The sequence below is a fragment of the Ambystoma mexicanum genome, chromosome 5q, assembly GCF_040938575.1.
Source record: "Ambystoma mexicanum isolate Mex_15411 chromosome 5q, UKY_AmexF1_1, whole genome shotgun sequence".
Classification (NCBI taxonomy): domain Eukaryota; kingdom Metazoa; phylum Chordata; class Amphibia; order Caudata; family Ambystomatidae; genus Ambystoma; species Ambystoma mexicanum.
This window is the reverse complement of record NC_090933.1, coordinates 881,783,467-881,796,459: the sequence shown is the minus strand read 5'-3', so window position 1 is coordinate 881,796,459 and position 12,993 is coordinate 881,783,467. Positions and strand designations below refer to the sequence as shown.

General features: G+C 46.6%; 1 protein-coding gene across 3 annotated transcripts in view; it reads right to left on the bottom strand.

Annotated features, from left to right (window-relative positions):
• Window positions 1–12,993, bottom strand: part of DPY19L4 (dpy-19 like 4) — a 1,351,687-nt gene that overhangs the window by 1,316,286 nt on the left and 22,408 nt on the right. The window contains exon 1 of one of the 3 annotated variants that reach the window (XM_069621374.1): window positions 9,623–9,714. The exons of the other annotated variants lie outside the window; for them this stretch is intronic. The gene's annotated coding sequence lies outside the window, so the exon portion shown is untranslated. Of the gene's footprint in view, window positions 1–9,622; window positions 9,715–12,993 lie in introns of those variants that run through there. 3 annotated transcript variants of the gene reach the window in all.

Here is a 12,993-nt window from a genome sequence, read left to right as displayed (position 1 = left end):
AAGTCAAGTGAGAAGACTCTCTGAAACAACAAAACTATTCACAAAACAATTTCAATGTGGGCTTATATTTACAGAAGAAATGCAAGGTAGAAAGACGACTGATGGAAAGGTGTGACAATCCCACACACACTGTTCAAATGCAGAGAAAGTTAGGCAGAGAACTGAACACCAAAACCTAGTGATCTTCCAGCTACGAATTTCCTGATAACGCAGGCTATTCAGTCCATTTGTAACACGCACTTGGCTATCAGCTCAGTGGGATTGCAACCAGTGAAGTGGAATAAAAAAATAAAGTCTGTGCAGGATCAAGCCTCTGCAGGCAATAGATCAACAAGCTGCTGAATGTAAAAAAAACAAAATCTTTAAAAAGGTTGCTTGGGAAGATGTAAGAAGTTCCATGAAGGTTGCACTGCCTTCAGTAAGCCCTGTTGTACTAGTCTTCAGAAATAAGCGTTTTGTTTTTATTAAAATGGGTGGTAGCTCAAAAAAAGATGTCGATTTGTGCAAGGATACCTCCTTGAAGGTTGTTATTGTAGAATCAAGGAAAAACCCGATAGACCTAGCAAAGGATATCAACATAGTGGAGTGCTACTTAAGGAAAAAAAAGAAAGCAACTATTTTTTTAACTGGAGACACAAATGATGACCAAGAAACCAAAAGACATTCCATCTTTGCAGGATTTCATTTTAGTGATAGTGAAGACATCCAGTCCTTGAAAGCACAGAAACAGCCCTGCAAGTGGACAATGTCTGCCACAGTTAACACAAAGACATAATTTAGTGTCATCTGCATACTGCTGAGGAAGAGTCCAAGACTTTGACCAGGAGCAGCTCCCCTTAACTACGATGCCCGGTAGTTATTGCCTGGCTTCAGCCAACAGTACTCACTTCTTCCTACAGACTTCTAACATGTTTTGCATATGCAGGATGATTTAAAACCCCAGTTTTTCCAATAAATGAACCTGGACATTATTGAGACCAGGTGTTTTCCCCTGCCTCTATTTTGGAGATAGCCAGTTCCAGCTACTCCACCGTTTCATCAATTTCGGGCTAATCAAGTTGAGACTCTGATAAATGTGTCAAGCGCACATTGCTCAGAAAATATTCAGAACCATGACCAGGTCGCGCCTTGAAACACTTGTGTATAGGCGCGTTACAAATGCCATATCACCATCCACTATAGATTCCTTTAAGTATTGTTAGTAATCTGTGAAGGCCTCTTCTATTCGCTCCCCTGATAATGAGCTATCCCTTCCGGAACACTTATTTTCCAGTCACATTGCGTTCCATTGTCCCTTTTCTCCAGGAAAGCTATTCATTTACCAGTATTGTCCCTAATAAATATATTGTCCAAACGTGCAGGTTTAGCATGGACTGTGACCAGGTTTTTACATTTCTCTGTAGTCCTGGGTGCTTAACATATGTTGCTCTTCCAAAAGTAGCAATCTGTTCTTAAATGTCACAGATTTGTTTACGCTTCTCTTCAGCTCTTTTAAATAGACCCTGAAATTGACCTGCCCCTCAGAAACAGCTTGATATGCCACTCACAGGGTCCCATTATCCTCTACCAATCCAACATTAATGAAAATTATGTTTGTTCCTTCTACCAATAGGTCCATCACTTCAAGGATTCCTAAAGTGCACAAATTAAGCTACCACAATCCTTGACTTTATTATCGTTCCCATTGATCCGAAGTAAGAGAAGTGAGTGATCCGGTATCTTTCTGGTTAGAAACTAAACTTCCCTAACACTGCAAATTGCCTTGAGGGTTCAACAACAACAACAACAAAAAGAATAATAATGTAACGCAAAGAAAAATGAACTGTAGAATGGAAGGGGAATCCCCTTCTCTTGGTGATGCAAAACACACTACTTTCTTGCTAATCAATTTGGTTAGTTCACCCCCACTCGCCAATCACCAGACCTATCCATCTCAGGTTCTCCAATGTCGCTGAAATTACCAGTATAATTATCAGTAGATGGGTTTCATATTTCAGTATATGGGGTTGATTCTATTGCACAAATTCTGGCCCCAATAGGGGAAGGGGCATACATATAGTGAACAGTGATATTTGCTCCCCATAAGCTCACCTACCAACATTATGAACCTCCCACCCCGACATCCCCATCTATAGAAGTGACTCTTAAAAGGGAGGGACGCCATACTAATATAACACCCCCCTGGAACACCTACAAAAAGAACAAAGCGCATCAATCATTACATTAGTTCCCTTTCCTCCCAGGAATTTGCAAGTGAATACTTCCTTGAAGAATTCCAAGGCTCAAAATGTGTACTCGCCGAAAGCCAATGATGAGTGATAATTGACTCTTATTGACTAGGTCTGGCTAGTAGCTTGCAACAGGAAACGTTGGATTGCTGCTGAATACAGGTGAGACACCCTTGCCACTATCAGTTTTGCAAAGGTAGCGGGCGCCCCTCTCTCGAAAGAACAGACTTGATAACCTGTTCAGTGGTTATTAACCACTTGAGAGTTCGCAGCCACTGCTTTTACTCACTGTGCCTTTCACAGATGGGAAATATCCATTTGCATATCAGTCTTTGTCCTGGCCCTTGCCACTATCAGTTTGCATCAGAGAAACCATATTATCCAATCTTGAAATTAGATGTCCTCCCATAGCTTAGCAGCTGCCTAACCAAGCCTGTGACAACTGTAACGAAGAACAACGAAAACACTAGAATAAAATTATTTACCACCACCCGCTGACCTATGTTTCCACGCAACTAGAAGAATAGGTAACCCGAGATAGAACAACCTATTAGAACACTGCTAAACTGGTAATAACTGGTGTGTCGTGAATCCACTACAAGATATGAACCATTTAATTGCCTTGGTCGAAACGATACCGGTAGCTCATACCAGGACAAAGGTCCACCAGGAGACTTTGCCCTCCCTTCATCTTGCCTTGTATCATCTCCCACAGTGCTGTTACCAGAGGTCTTCAGTGATTTCAGGTTTAACAGTCATCTTTCTCCACAAGTACTCATTTCCACATTAGTGTCTGCCCAAGCCTCACATGGGTCTGAAGAACTGTGTCAGCCTATCCATCATAATTTTCAGTGTAGCTGAAAAGACCGCACATATTTGATATAGCATGATCGCAACCCCCAACCGCTTTACGGATTGGCATGGTTTTTGGACTGCGTTCGTGAAATTAGGAAATAGGAAAGACTGCCACTTTTTTTCCTGTGCACTTCTCTGTAGTTCAACAGTTTGGCCACTATCATTCTTGAAGGACTGCAGTTGTGGGGGCCCGGTGGGCAAACTGAGAACCCACAACTGAAAAACGTTTGAAAGCCCATGAGCTGAGACCACTTGACAAAACCATTCTCCCGCCACAAGAAATGCAAGGCAGGAAGACGACTGATGGAAAGCTGAGAATCCCACACACAGTTCAAATGCAGAGAAAGTTAGGCAGACAACTGAGAACACCAAAACCTAGTGATCTTCCATCTAAGAATGGCCTTATAAGGCAGGCTTTTCAGACCCTTTGTAATCTGCACTTGGCTGTCACATCAGTGGGATTGCAACCAGTGAAATGGAGAAGAAAAAAAAAAAAAGAAGGTCATTCACCCAAAGGGCCCCACCTCTTCAGGCATCCCCCATATATTACTCTTCCCCTCTGTGTTCTCGGACCCATCTTCTAACCTCCTTATTCTGGATAGTAGGGACTGCACTTGCTTTCCAAAAGCATCGACAGTGACTTCAAGTGTTGATATTATTTTTTCATCTGCAGTAACTAGGACATTTTCTGTAGATCTTGCCTAAGTGTATAAATTTCATATGTTTTACCGTACAATATTAAATCACCAGTAGTTCCTACATAATGGTCCAGAGGTTTTCCAGTGGGTTCCATCAACCGGGCCCACCCAGTCTTGTCTACAACAAACACACTCTGTTTATACCCTTGCTGTCAGGACAGGTTGCAGGGGGAGATGCGCTGTAGCCACCGTAATCATCTAACCAGCCAAACAATGCTTGGATTCTGAGTGTGCTTTCTACAGCGCCAGTTCTGGAGGCTAACACCACCGCTAGCGCTTATCCATGTCCCCGCTTCAATTCACTTTAGGACTAACCTCTACCTCTAGGGGAGGTAAAAGAAAAGAGATCAGAGTCCCTTTCTTGGGGCGTTCAACAGGCATTTCTCTTTCTAGTGGCTCTCCACTTTGCCTTACGCTGCAGGCCTCACATACCCAATGGGACGCTAATCGACTATTCTCTCCTTTGCTCCAAGCACATCCATGTAGGGAGCCCCTTAACTCAAAAGAACAGCACATCCCCAGTAAATTAAGAGATAGGGCCTCTGGGTCTGCTTAACCCCACTTCTGCCTGCACTTTCAGAAGGTCCCACCCTTCGACATGGGATATGGACCTCTTGGTTTAAGTTGTGTCTGTGAGGTGGTGGGAAGCACAGGAAGGAGACCGCTGGAGCAGGCTGTTGGTGCTCCATCAGAATTCCCAGATTACATCTGGTAATCCACATTATCATCCGTCTCAGGGATGGGAGGGCAGGCAGTAAGGCAGATGTGGGAGGGCTGTTTGTGGATTACCAGATTTAATCAGCATTATCCAGAAACTCCCCTCCCTCATCCCATTCCTTACTCAATGAGGACATACCAAAGAAAATAACCACAACAAGCATTGGAAATGCAACACCTTTAAATCGAGACAGTGAAACGTAACCATTGTTCCTGGCAGGCAGCCTACAACACTCATGCAGTGACAGCTGCCTTGACTAAAGCATTGAAAGAAACCTAGAAACCTAAAAATCACAAGTGATGCCCAGGTACATGAGCTACAAATATTCACCATGGGCACTCCCAGTGCCTAAGCCCATGAAGCCACCACCCTGCTAGTTGAGCACACTTAGCTAATGGGAGGAAGCTCTGCCCCTCGTAGCCACAACCCACCTGTCCAAGTGATCACTTATGGCTTAAAACCCCTTCCTGCTTCTCCAAAAGATACAAATAGGTTGTCACAAGATCAGAAGTCCTCAGTCCCCTGTAATACAGGAGGACTGCCCTCTACCTGGGACCACTTTATTCTCAGAGTCCGACCCCTCTGGGTTACCAAGTGCAGGCAAAACGAGGTCCTGAGCAAAAAGGGAACAGCAAGAATGATTTCAGCCTCTTCCTGCTGCAACAGGAGATCCTTGGGCCACATGATCCGAAGAGCATCCCACCCTTAGGCTTCCACATGCAGAAAATGGGAACAGAACAAAGGGACCATAGAATTGTGCATGGCGAGAAAAGGATCCAGACTTGGGACTCCCAAGCTCCTGCCACTCTAAAAAAATGCTTTGTGAGACAAAATCAACTCCAGTGAAAAGGGAAACTTTCGACTCAAATCACATTAAGGCCCCCCTGAATGAGAACTGCCCTGCATTTTCCATTCTGCTGAGGAGACGATCTCTTCCGCCAGTTCCATTGGAGGGAGAATCCTGGTTCCGACTGAAGGTGTGATCTGGTCTCAGACGAAACACGTGACCCCACAATTCCGGGAAGAAAACCAGGGTGCCTCCTTCACAGCACCAGCTCTTTACAGCTGGATGAGAGAGCTGCTTACTTGGGATGCCACGTCTCCTGAGCAGTGCAGGACCCCAATGCTGCTCCCCAAGCCAAGTGACTTGTGCGCGTTATTTAGATTAGAGGTTCTAGAAGGTGCAAGGGTATTCCCTTAAACAGGTTTATGGGGCGTTAGGTGGAGGCTTCAGTGTCCATTGCAGCCTATTACGAAGAAGTGGAGCAGCTGAAATAACGTTCCCATACTCCAATGATACCGGGGCCCAGCATGTCAAGATGTGGCTAACCAGTGTTTTAGATGCAACCTGGCTCATGGCACCAGGAGGATAGTAGCCACCATCTGACTTTGAAGCCTGAGACATCATCTGGCTGATCCATGATCTTCAGAGAGGAGCAACGCAAAGGTTTGCCTGGAAGAGGAAGAAACACCTTAACTTTCTGCGTGTGGGAGACGGCTCCAATGAGCAGTACCGGTTCAATAGCCTTTTGTAGAAGCTCCAATATCATGTCTTGAAGTGCCTGTTTGAGGATCACATCTAGTGGGACTCTCGTCAGGATCGCCTAAATGGGTCGGCCCACCAACTCTATCAGATATCCTTCAGTGATAATCCAGGAGGCCCAATTGATCCTTTACAATTGTCCTACATGCATACGAAAACCATGTCAGTCTACCCCCGCTCCCCCCACTGTGAGGATGCCGACAGTCATGCCTTGTTCTGTCCTGGCTGGCCCAACAGGGTTTGGGTGTGGTGTCAAACCCTGGTTTTGTCTTGAGAAATCCTCAGTTCCTTTGGAATTACCCAGTGACCGTATTTGAAAAGCCCTCTTCTCCAGAGATCGTTTCTGCAGGGATTAAGTATACATGCAATCGTTACCTGGTTTTTCCACCATTAAATCAAGTGCAGAGGCAAACAAGAATGACTCCTGAACGGGCATATCAAGCACCACTCTCCTTTGATGAGCAGCCACCTTCCATTACTGAATTTAGGAGTGCCGCCGGCCTTTATGGAGCAACTATCTTGGGTCATTGCTGGGCTGTAATACGGTCTATGGTTGTGTGGGACATTAATTGAACCAACAGTTAAATGTTAATCAGCATGGCTCTACAATCTCATTCCTCCTCCATCAGAGAATACATATGCTGAAGATCATTTAGGAGCACCTGTGCTGTATATACCAGATAAATCCTCTGTACGGCCCAGGCTTCTCACTTAATCTCTAAAACTCCAGTCCACCCTCTTGGCTTCTACTGCTTCTCCCCCCCCCCCCGCTCTCATCTCCCTCCAGCCCCCCCTGGCACCCTCCCCCCCCTCCCTTCTCTTCCTTTGCTCCACAAGACCGATCTATGAAAACTTAATCTAAACAGGTTCTTCCCTGTTCTTCCAAAAGCATCAAGGACCACATTGACACCCTCGCCCCAGCCTTGGCTGACTTCTGCATCCACTCCTTCACCCCCAGTACCTTCCCCTCCCCCTGAAGAACTCTCTTGTGCACCCTCTTCCCAAGAAGCCCTCAGCCGACCCCTTCCTACCGGTTAATTATCGCCCGATCTCTATCACTCCTTTCCTGGGCAAACTCCTGGAACAGCTGGCCATCTCCCAGCTTAATCTTCACACTTTCACACTGAATCTGTTGCTTGTCTCCATGACCATCGGTCTGGGTTCAGAGCAGCCAGAAGTATGGAGAATGCTCTCCTGAACATCCGTGAAGACCTGCACTCTAACCTTGATTCTAATCTCCCCTCTATCCTCATCCGACTTGATTTCTCCTCTGCCTTTGACACGGTTAACCATGCCATCCTGCTCAACCGCCTCTGTGATAATCTGGGTATCACTGATCAGGCTCTGGCCTGGTTAACATCTTTCCTCTCTGACTAACTCTCCCAGGTTCAACGTGGGGGTCTCCCCCTCTCCCTGGTTATTCAACCAATACCTGGCACTTCTCGCCCACTGCATTGCTGCATTTTGCGCCAACTTCCAGTGCTATCCGGATGACACGCAGCTCGCTTTGAGGCTCCCCAATGCCGCCTCTTCTCCTTCGCTTATCCCAGATTGCCTCTCTGCAATCCAAGAGTGGTGCGCCGTCAATGATCTCTGCCTGAATGAAAGCAGGATGGAGATCCTCCTCATTGGCATATCTGCACCCCTCTTTCCCACTCACTCTCTGGCCGGCCTCCCTTGGCCCTCCACCTGCTGCCACCTCCGAGGCAAAGAACCTCTGGCTCATCTTTGACTCCACACGCTCCTTCTCTCCTCAAATCACGGACGTCTCTAAGAAGTTAAAACTACCAACTGCACCTCCTCAGAGCTATTCTCCCTCTCCTCTCCTTCCCCCAGAGGTTCACTGTCTCTGGAGCTCTGGTTCTCTCTACGCTTCACTACTGTAACAGCCTCTTTTAAAATCTGCCTACATCTACTCTCTTCCCCCTGCAACTCATCCAGAACAGGACTGCAAGACTTGTCCTTGGCTTCAAGCCCAGGGAGCATATCTCCCCAGCACTGAAATTCCTCCATTGGCTCCCAGTGGCAGCAAGGATTAAATTCAAGACCCTTTGCATTGTCCACAAGGCCTTCTGGGGCCTGGGACCAAGATATCTCCAGCTTTCTCTTCAGAAATGTCTTCACACTCGAACCCTTAGCTCCTCCAACTCCTTTAGGGTCAGGCACTTTTCCAAGCAACGAGCCGGGGGAGCGGGGGGGGGGGGGGGGGGGGGGGGCAGATCTCGCTCTTCGGCGGGCGCCTCCCTCTGGAACAGACTCCCTGCCTCTCTGAAACTTGAGCAGAACCATCTCCAGTTCCGGAAGCAGCTCAAGACTTTTCTCTTTGCTTCTGCCTTCTCTCTTCCTCTTCCCTGCTGATCTCCTGTCTCATACTGCACTTGTTACTGGTCTACCCTTTGAACCACAGGCCCAGGTCGATGCCCTCCCAGCTGTACACCTGCACTGCCTCCTGGCAACCCTGCACTTGGGCCTGTATCTGTAACCCTACAGTTCCCTTACCTGTACTATCACTTGCTGTTTTGCACCTAACCATGCACTGCCACCTGCTGGCCGCACTTCTTGTTTCCTGATGTTCAGATCCTATGTCCTCCTCCCTTTCCCTCTGCACTATTCCCCCTTTCCTCTCCCCTGCACTTGCGCAATATAACTTTCACTGGGCCTAGTAAGGTTGTTGTCTTGTCCCCCCCCCTCACCCTCCGTGTTCCCCTCCCCTGCCTTGTCACACTTTGAAACACTTGGGTATGGACTCGCTATAAATAAAATACATCATATATGTAGGGAGAGATTTGAACCAGCGTAAGCCTTCAACGCTGCATGGACCTCAAGATCAGTGGGGTCTCTGGAGGCTTCTCCTCAGCTGCCATGGACTGCTGAGTTGAAATGTTTGAAGTATTGAGTACATTTGTACATGTCCAAGTAGATTTGGTTTGGTTCCCTTTACCGGATATCTTTCTGAAATGAACCTCGGAACCAGCAGCTTCCCAAGGCCCTGCCTTCCCCCGTTATATCGCCTTACAAATGGTCTTGATAACAGGGATCTAAGCAGCCACTAGTAGGTCCTAGCAACTCAAGGCGTCGGCTCCTCCTGCTACTCAGTATTGGCAGGGAACCGAAAGGTCTGCCACATGTAATGCACCAAGACTGGCCTATTTCTAAATATAACAACCCGTGGCATCAAAATCCGCATCTTCTCCATCGTTAGGGGGATGGCTGCAGAGCTTTCTATTTCTCGAAAGCCTGCTCAACAGCCTGATCAATTAAACAGTTCAGTTGAGCCTTAGCGCTCTAATGCCTGGAGAAGGCTCCTGTGCCTTTTCTGGGACCAGTGGAGGTCCTCAATTGTCTCTCCACGTGCTTGCATCCTGGGGCTGGAGCAAAAGGGTATAGGGGAGAAAGTCTCTTCCCGCCTTTGTTTCAGAGAAGGAAACCTCGACTGGGTTCTGTACCTGCAGTATCACTGATCTGTCTCACATACACACTTTCCCATGGGTAGCCTTGAGATGGCTTCTGCACCAGGAATACTGATAGTACAACTGCCCACTGATTGTTAAACACAACGGGCACAAACATACAGACTTACCTGCTCGTACATGATCAGCATGCCTTATGTGGAGCCCGGCCCCTGCGCACAATATCACTAGTGCGTGTGCCGAACACTAGAGAATGCACTGTGCAAGCCAAACTTGCACTGTGTGCCTCGGAAGGCTGACCACCTTTGCTGAAAACAGGAGACGTGGATTTACGGCCTAGCTGTAGCCTCCTGGCCCAGATTACCCAGTCGGTCTACTATTGCAGGTGAAATCCGATCCACTTGGCAGCTCTGTTACCCAGCGTGCTTGGGCTCCACACAGACAAGAGGATCTACGACACAGGAACCATGTTATATCTGGAAAAGGAAGGGCACTGGTAGTCAGAGAGGACGATGGGGAGATGAATGAAAACCATACTATAAATCTGTAAAGGAAGGAAAGCCCCACCGAGTAAGGCAGGTGATGAGGGAGGGAGTTGCTAGGTAATGTCCATTTGGTCCCAAGTTCACCAGAACTCCCAATACCATTCTCAACTGCCCGTTACATCCATGCACCTTCTTCTGGGTTTCCAATTGCATTCAGATCAGTTGCTCCGAGCAACAGTATATACCGTCTGGGCCTCCAGGAGCAGATGAAGCCACTCCCAGCAGCTTCTGTGGCAGCGCCTCAACCAGGGTAGAGTAGGTTGGGATCAGAGCCATCCTGATCGGCAGGACTGAAGCTACGAGGGCTGCATGTCAAACTAATTTATCCTGCAACACAAAGATGAAATAAAGTATTAGTTTTGGTTCAGAACAGCAACCGCTCACATCCATTCCACGCATCGGCTCTGGTAGTGACCCATTTCAGTGTTTCACGTATGTATGCCTATAGGATGCTTGTGTAACGCCAGCGTGTGTCCATGCTGAAGATGTAGCAAGTTCCTGCTACCACTGTGTTTGTGTTGCAGTTTTTCTAGTGCTTGCAGCATGCCCTCCAGCACTCATACACAAATCTGTTGCAGTCAATTCCATGTGCTCCAAGCATACATTCCAACGTTAGTGGGCATCAATGGTGCAAGTATTTACCTTATGTTTACAGCACTCTTCTGACATGAACGTGCGTCTGTGTTGCAGATGTTTTACTGTGCTAGGAACATGTTTTCGGACACCCGAGTTGCATATGTTCTTGTGTACCTATAACAAGTTCCTGATGCCAATGATCATGCATATGTTTAATTACGCTACAAGCAGGATTCCAGATGTAGTTATGAACAATTGTTGCACAAATTCTCGGTCCCGAGAACAGGTCTCTAAAGCCCCGAGAGTATGTTCGATACCACTTCGGAGTACCTTACTGTAGCAGCCACAGCTATTGTGCTAACCACACATTGCATCTGCAGCATATTTTATTTGGACTGTTTGGCACTCTTTGTAAGGCTTTCAGTAGTTCTTGCTACATGAGTTTCCCTGCAACACATCCACCTTTTTGGTACTAAGCTACTGTGCCTTGTAAAGTGATTATGTCCTATGCATGTTGCATAAGGCTTGGCATTGCATTGTCTGTGTAGTTTGAATAAATGGTGCTGCTCCAAGTTTGTGTTCTGGCTGTACTGCGTAACCTTCTTGGCAAGGGGGAAGCTAAGCTTGGCCTGCTGATGCTGTGACTAGGATGTATTTATGCCACTACTTTATTAAGGTTGCAGTATATTGTCATGCCATCTTGCAGAGTCTGTCGTGACCGAGTGTTCTGTCTCACTAGGTGAATGGAGGGAGGTCTGAAGTTGCTACAAATTAGGTGAAACTTCCAATGCTTTGCGGTAATGCATGCATGAGATTGAGGAGTGTTCTGTGGGTGTCTGCCGAGTCAGGTGAAAGTGAACTGGCTTTGGAATTAATGCATTGATGCAGGTCTACAAAAATATTTAGTACCTAGTGTACCTACCTTGTCATTGATATTATGAAGACTAACCTTATACTAACGGCTCTCAAAAGGTTCCTTCCAACAGAATCAGGACATTCACCTATACTTTGAGTGAACATGGACACTATCCTACACAAAGTCTCCATCCTGCCTGGGAACTCAGCCAGTTATTTCACCTTACCCTTTCAGTGCAAACAATGAAGTACATTGCCATCGGACAAAACGGACCTCTGCCACACCAAATGCAATCCTAGGACACACAGAGGCCAACTATGAATTAATATTATGGTGCAATAAACTTGCATGCATATAGCACTTGAAGTGGCTGCATTTGAAGTGGCTGCATTTGAACCGATGGTTACGCGATACCTTTATTCTGTCCTATCAGACTCTGCACCATTTAGCAACTGTCACAGGGTTTCTGAGATCCACATGCCACCAGGATTAAGTTGTGATGAGCGATGTGCCTGGTTTTGTACACCCTGCCCTGTACAAGAAAGAAGCCTTCCTCTTGCCTCCAGTTGCTTCAGAAAGGTGATCTCCTCATACGCGATGAGCGGTGATAAGAATGATAAACATGCACTCCTTACATCCGCTTCTGCACTTGAAGGCACACCGTTTGAAGGGGCCCCTGAGGGACCCTCGAATGTGGAAACAAGGCACAACAAGGCACAATCACCACACACAAACTGATACGCCAGACACGAGGTTGTATTCCCAAAATCTAGGGTTTATTGCAAAGTAAATAGTCCCAGTTGGCCAAATGGTCCCACGTCCCGCGACGTGTGTCTAACAGACCTCGGGGGATGCAAGAGAGCGAGAATCGTGCATCAGTTACATATATACAAAATGAGCATCTTACAATCAGTAATGACACATTCGATGCCGCCCCCAATTCATTCCCTTTGAATTGGAGGCGATGATTGACCACAGTGACAAATATGACACTTTAGACCATTATATTTAGCAACAGTTTATAATCTCGGACCTACAGACACAAGTCTTTATTTTAAAGAACACAAGGCTTCCGTTTTCGTGGACAAGCTGTGCGTAGTGATATGGCACATTCCAAGCCTTGCTATCTCCTGGTTTCTATTCACGCTCTAGAGGTCAGCTTACACTCTGGGGCCTCACAGTGCTCAAGAAGGGGGGCCGCAAAGAAGAACATAATTTAAACCTTTTAATATTAGTTTCGTACATTGCTATTCTTCTAGGGAGACTCGCTGGCATCTCTGTACTGATTAGAATGCCTTGCTCCTCGCCTCCAAGGATACGTGAGGGAGGGAACCAGGCATTTCTGGCCGGTTTACGGCGTTGTTTCAACATGCCTTTTAACAACCTTGGACCATTGAAGCAGAATAATATCTCAGCAAAGTAGTTTTACATGAGGCAAAGAGGCAGCGTTAGAGAAAACAAAGAGAAAACAAAATGGCGATTTTGGTCATCTTAAAATGGCTCCACTCTAGTTAAGCTAATGACTATAGAATGATTAATAACTATATCTTAATAACACTGAAAA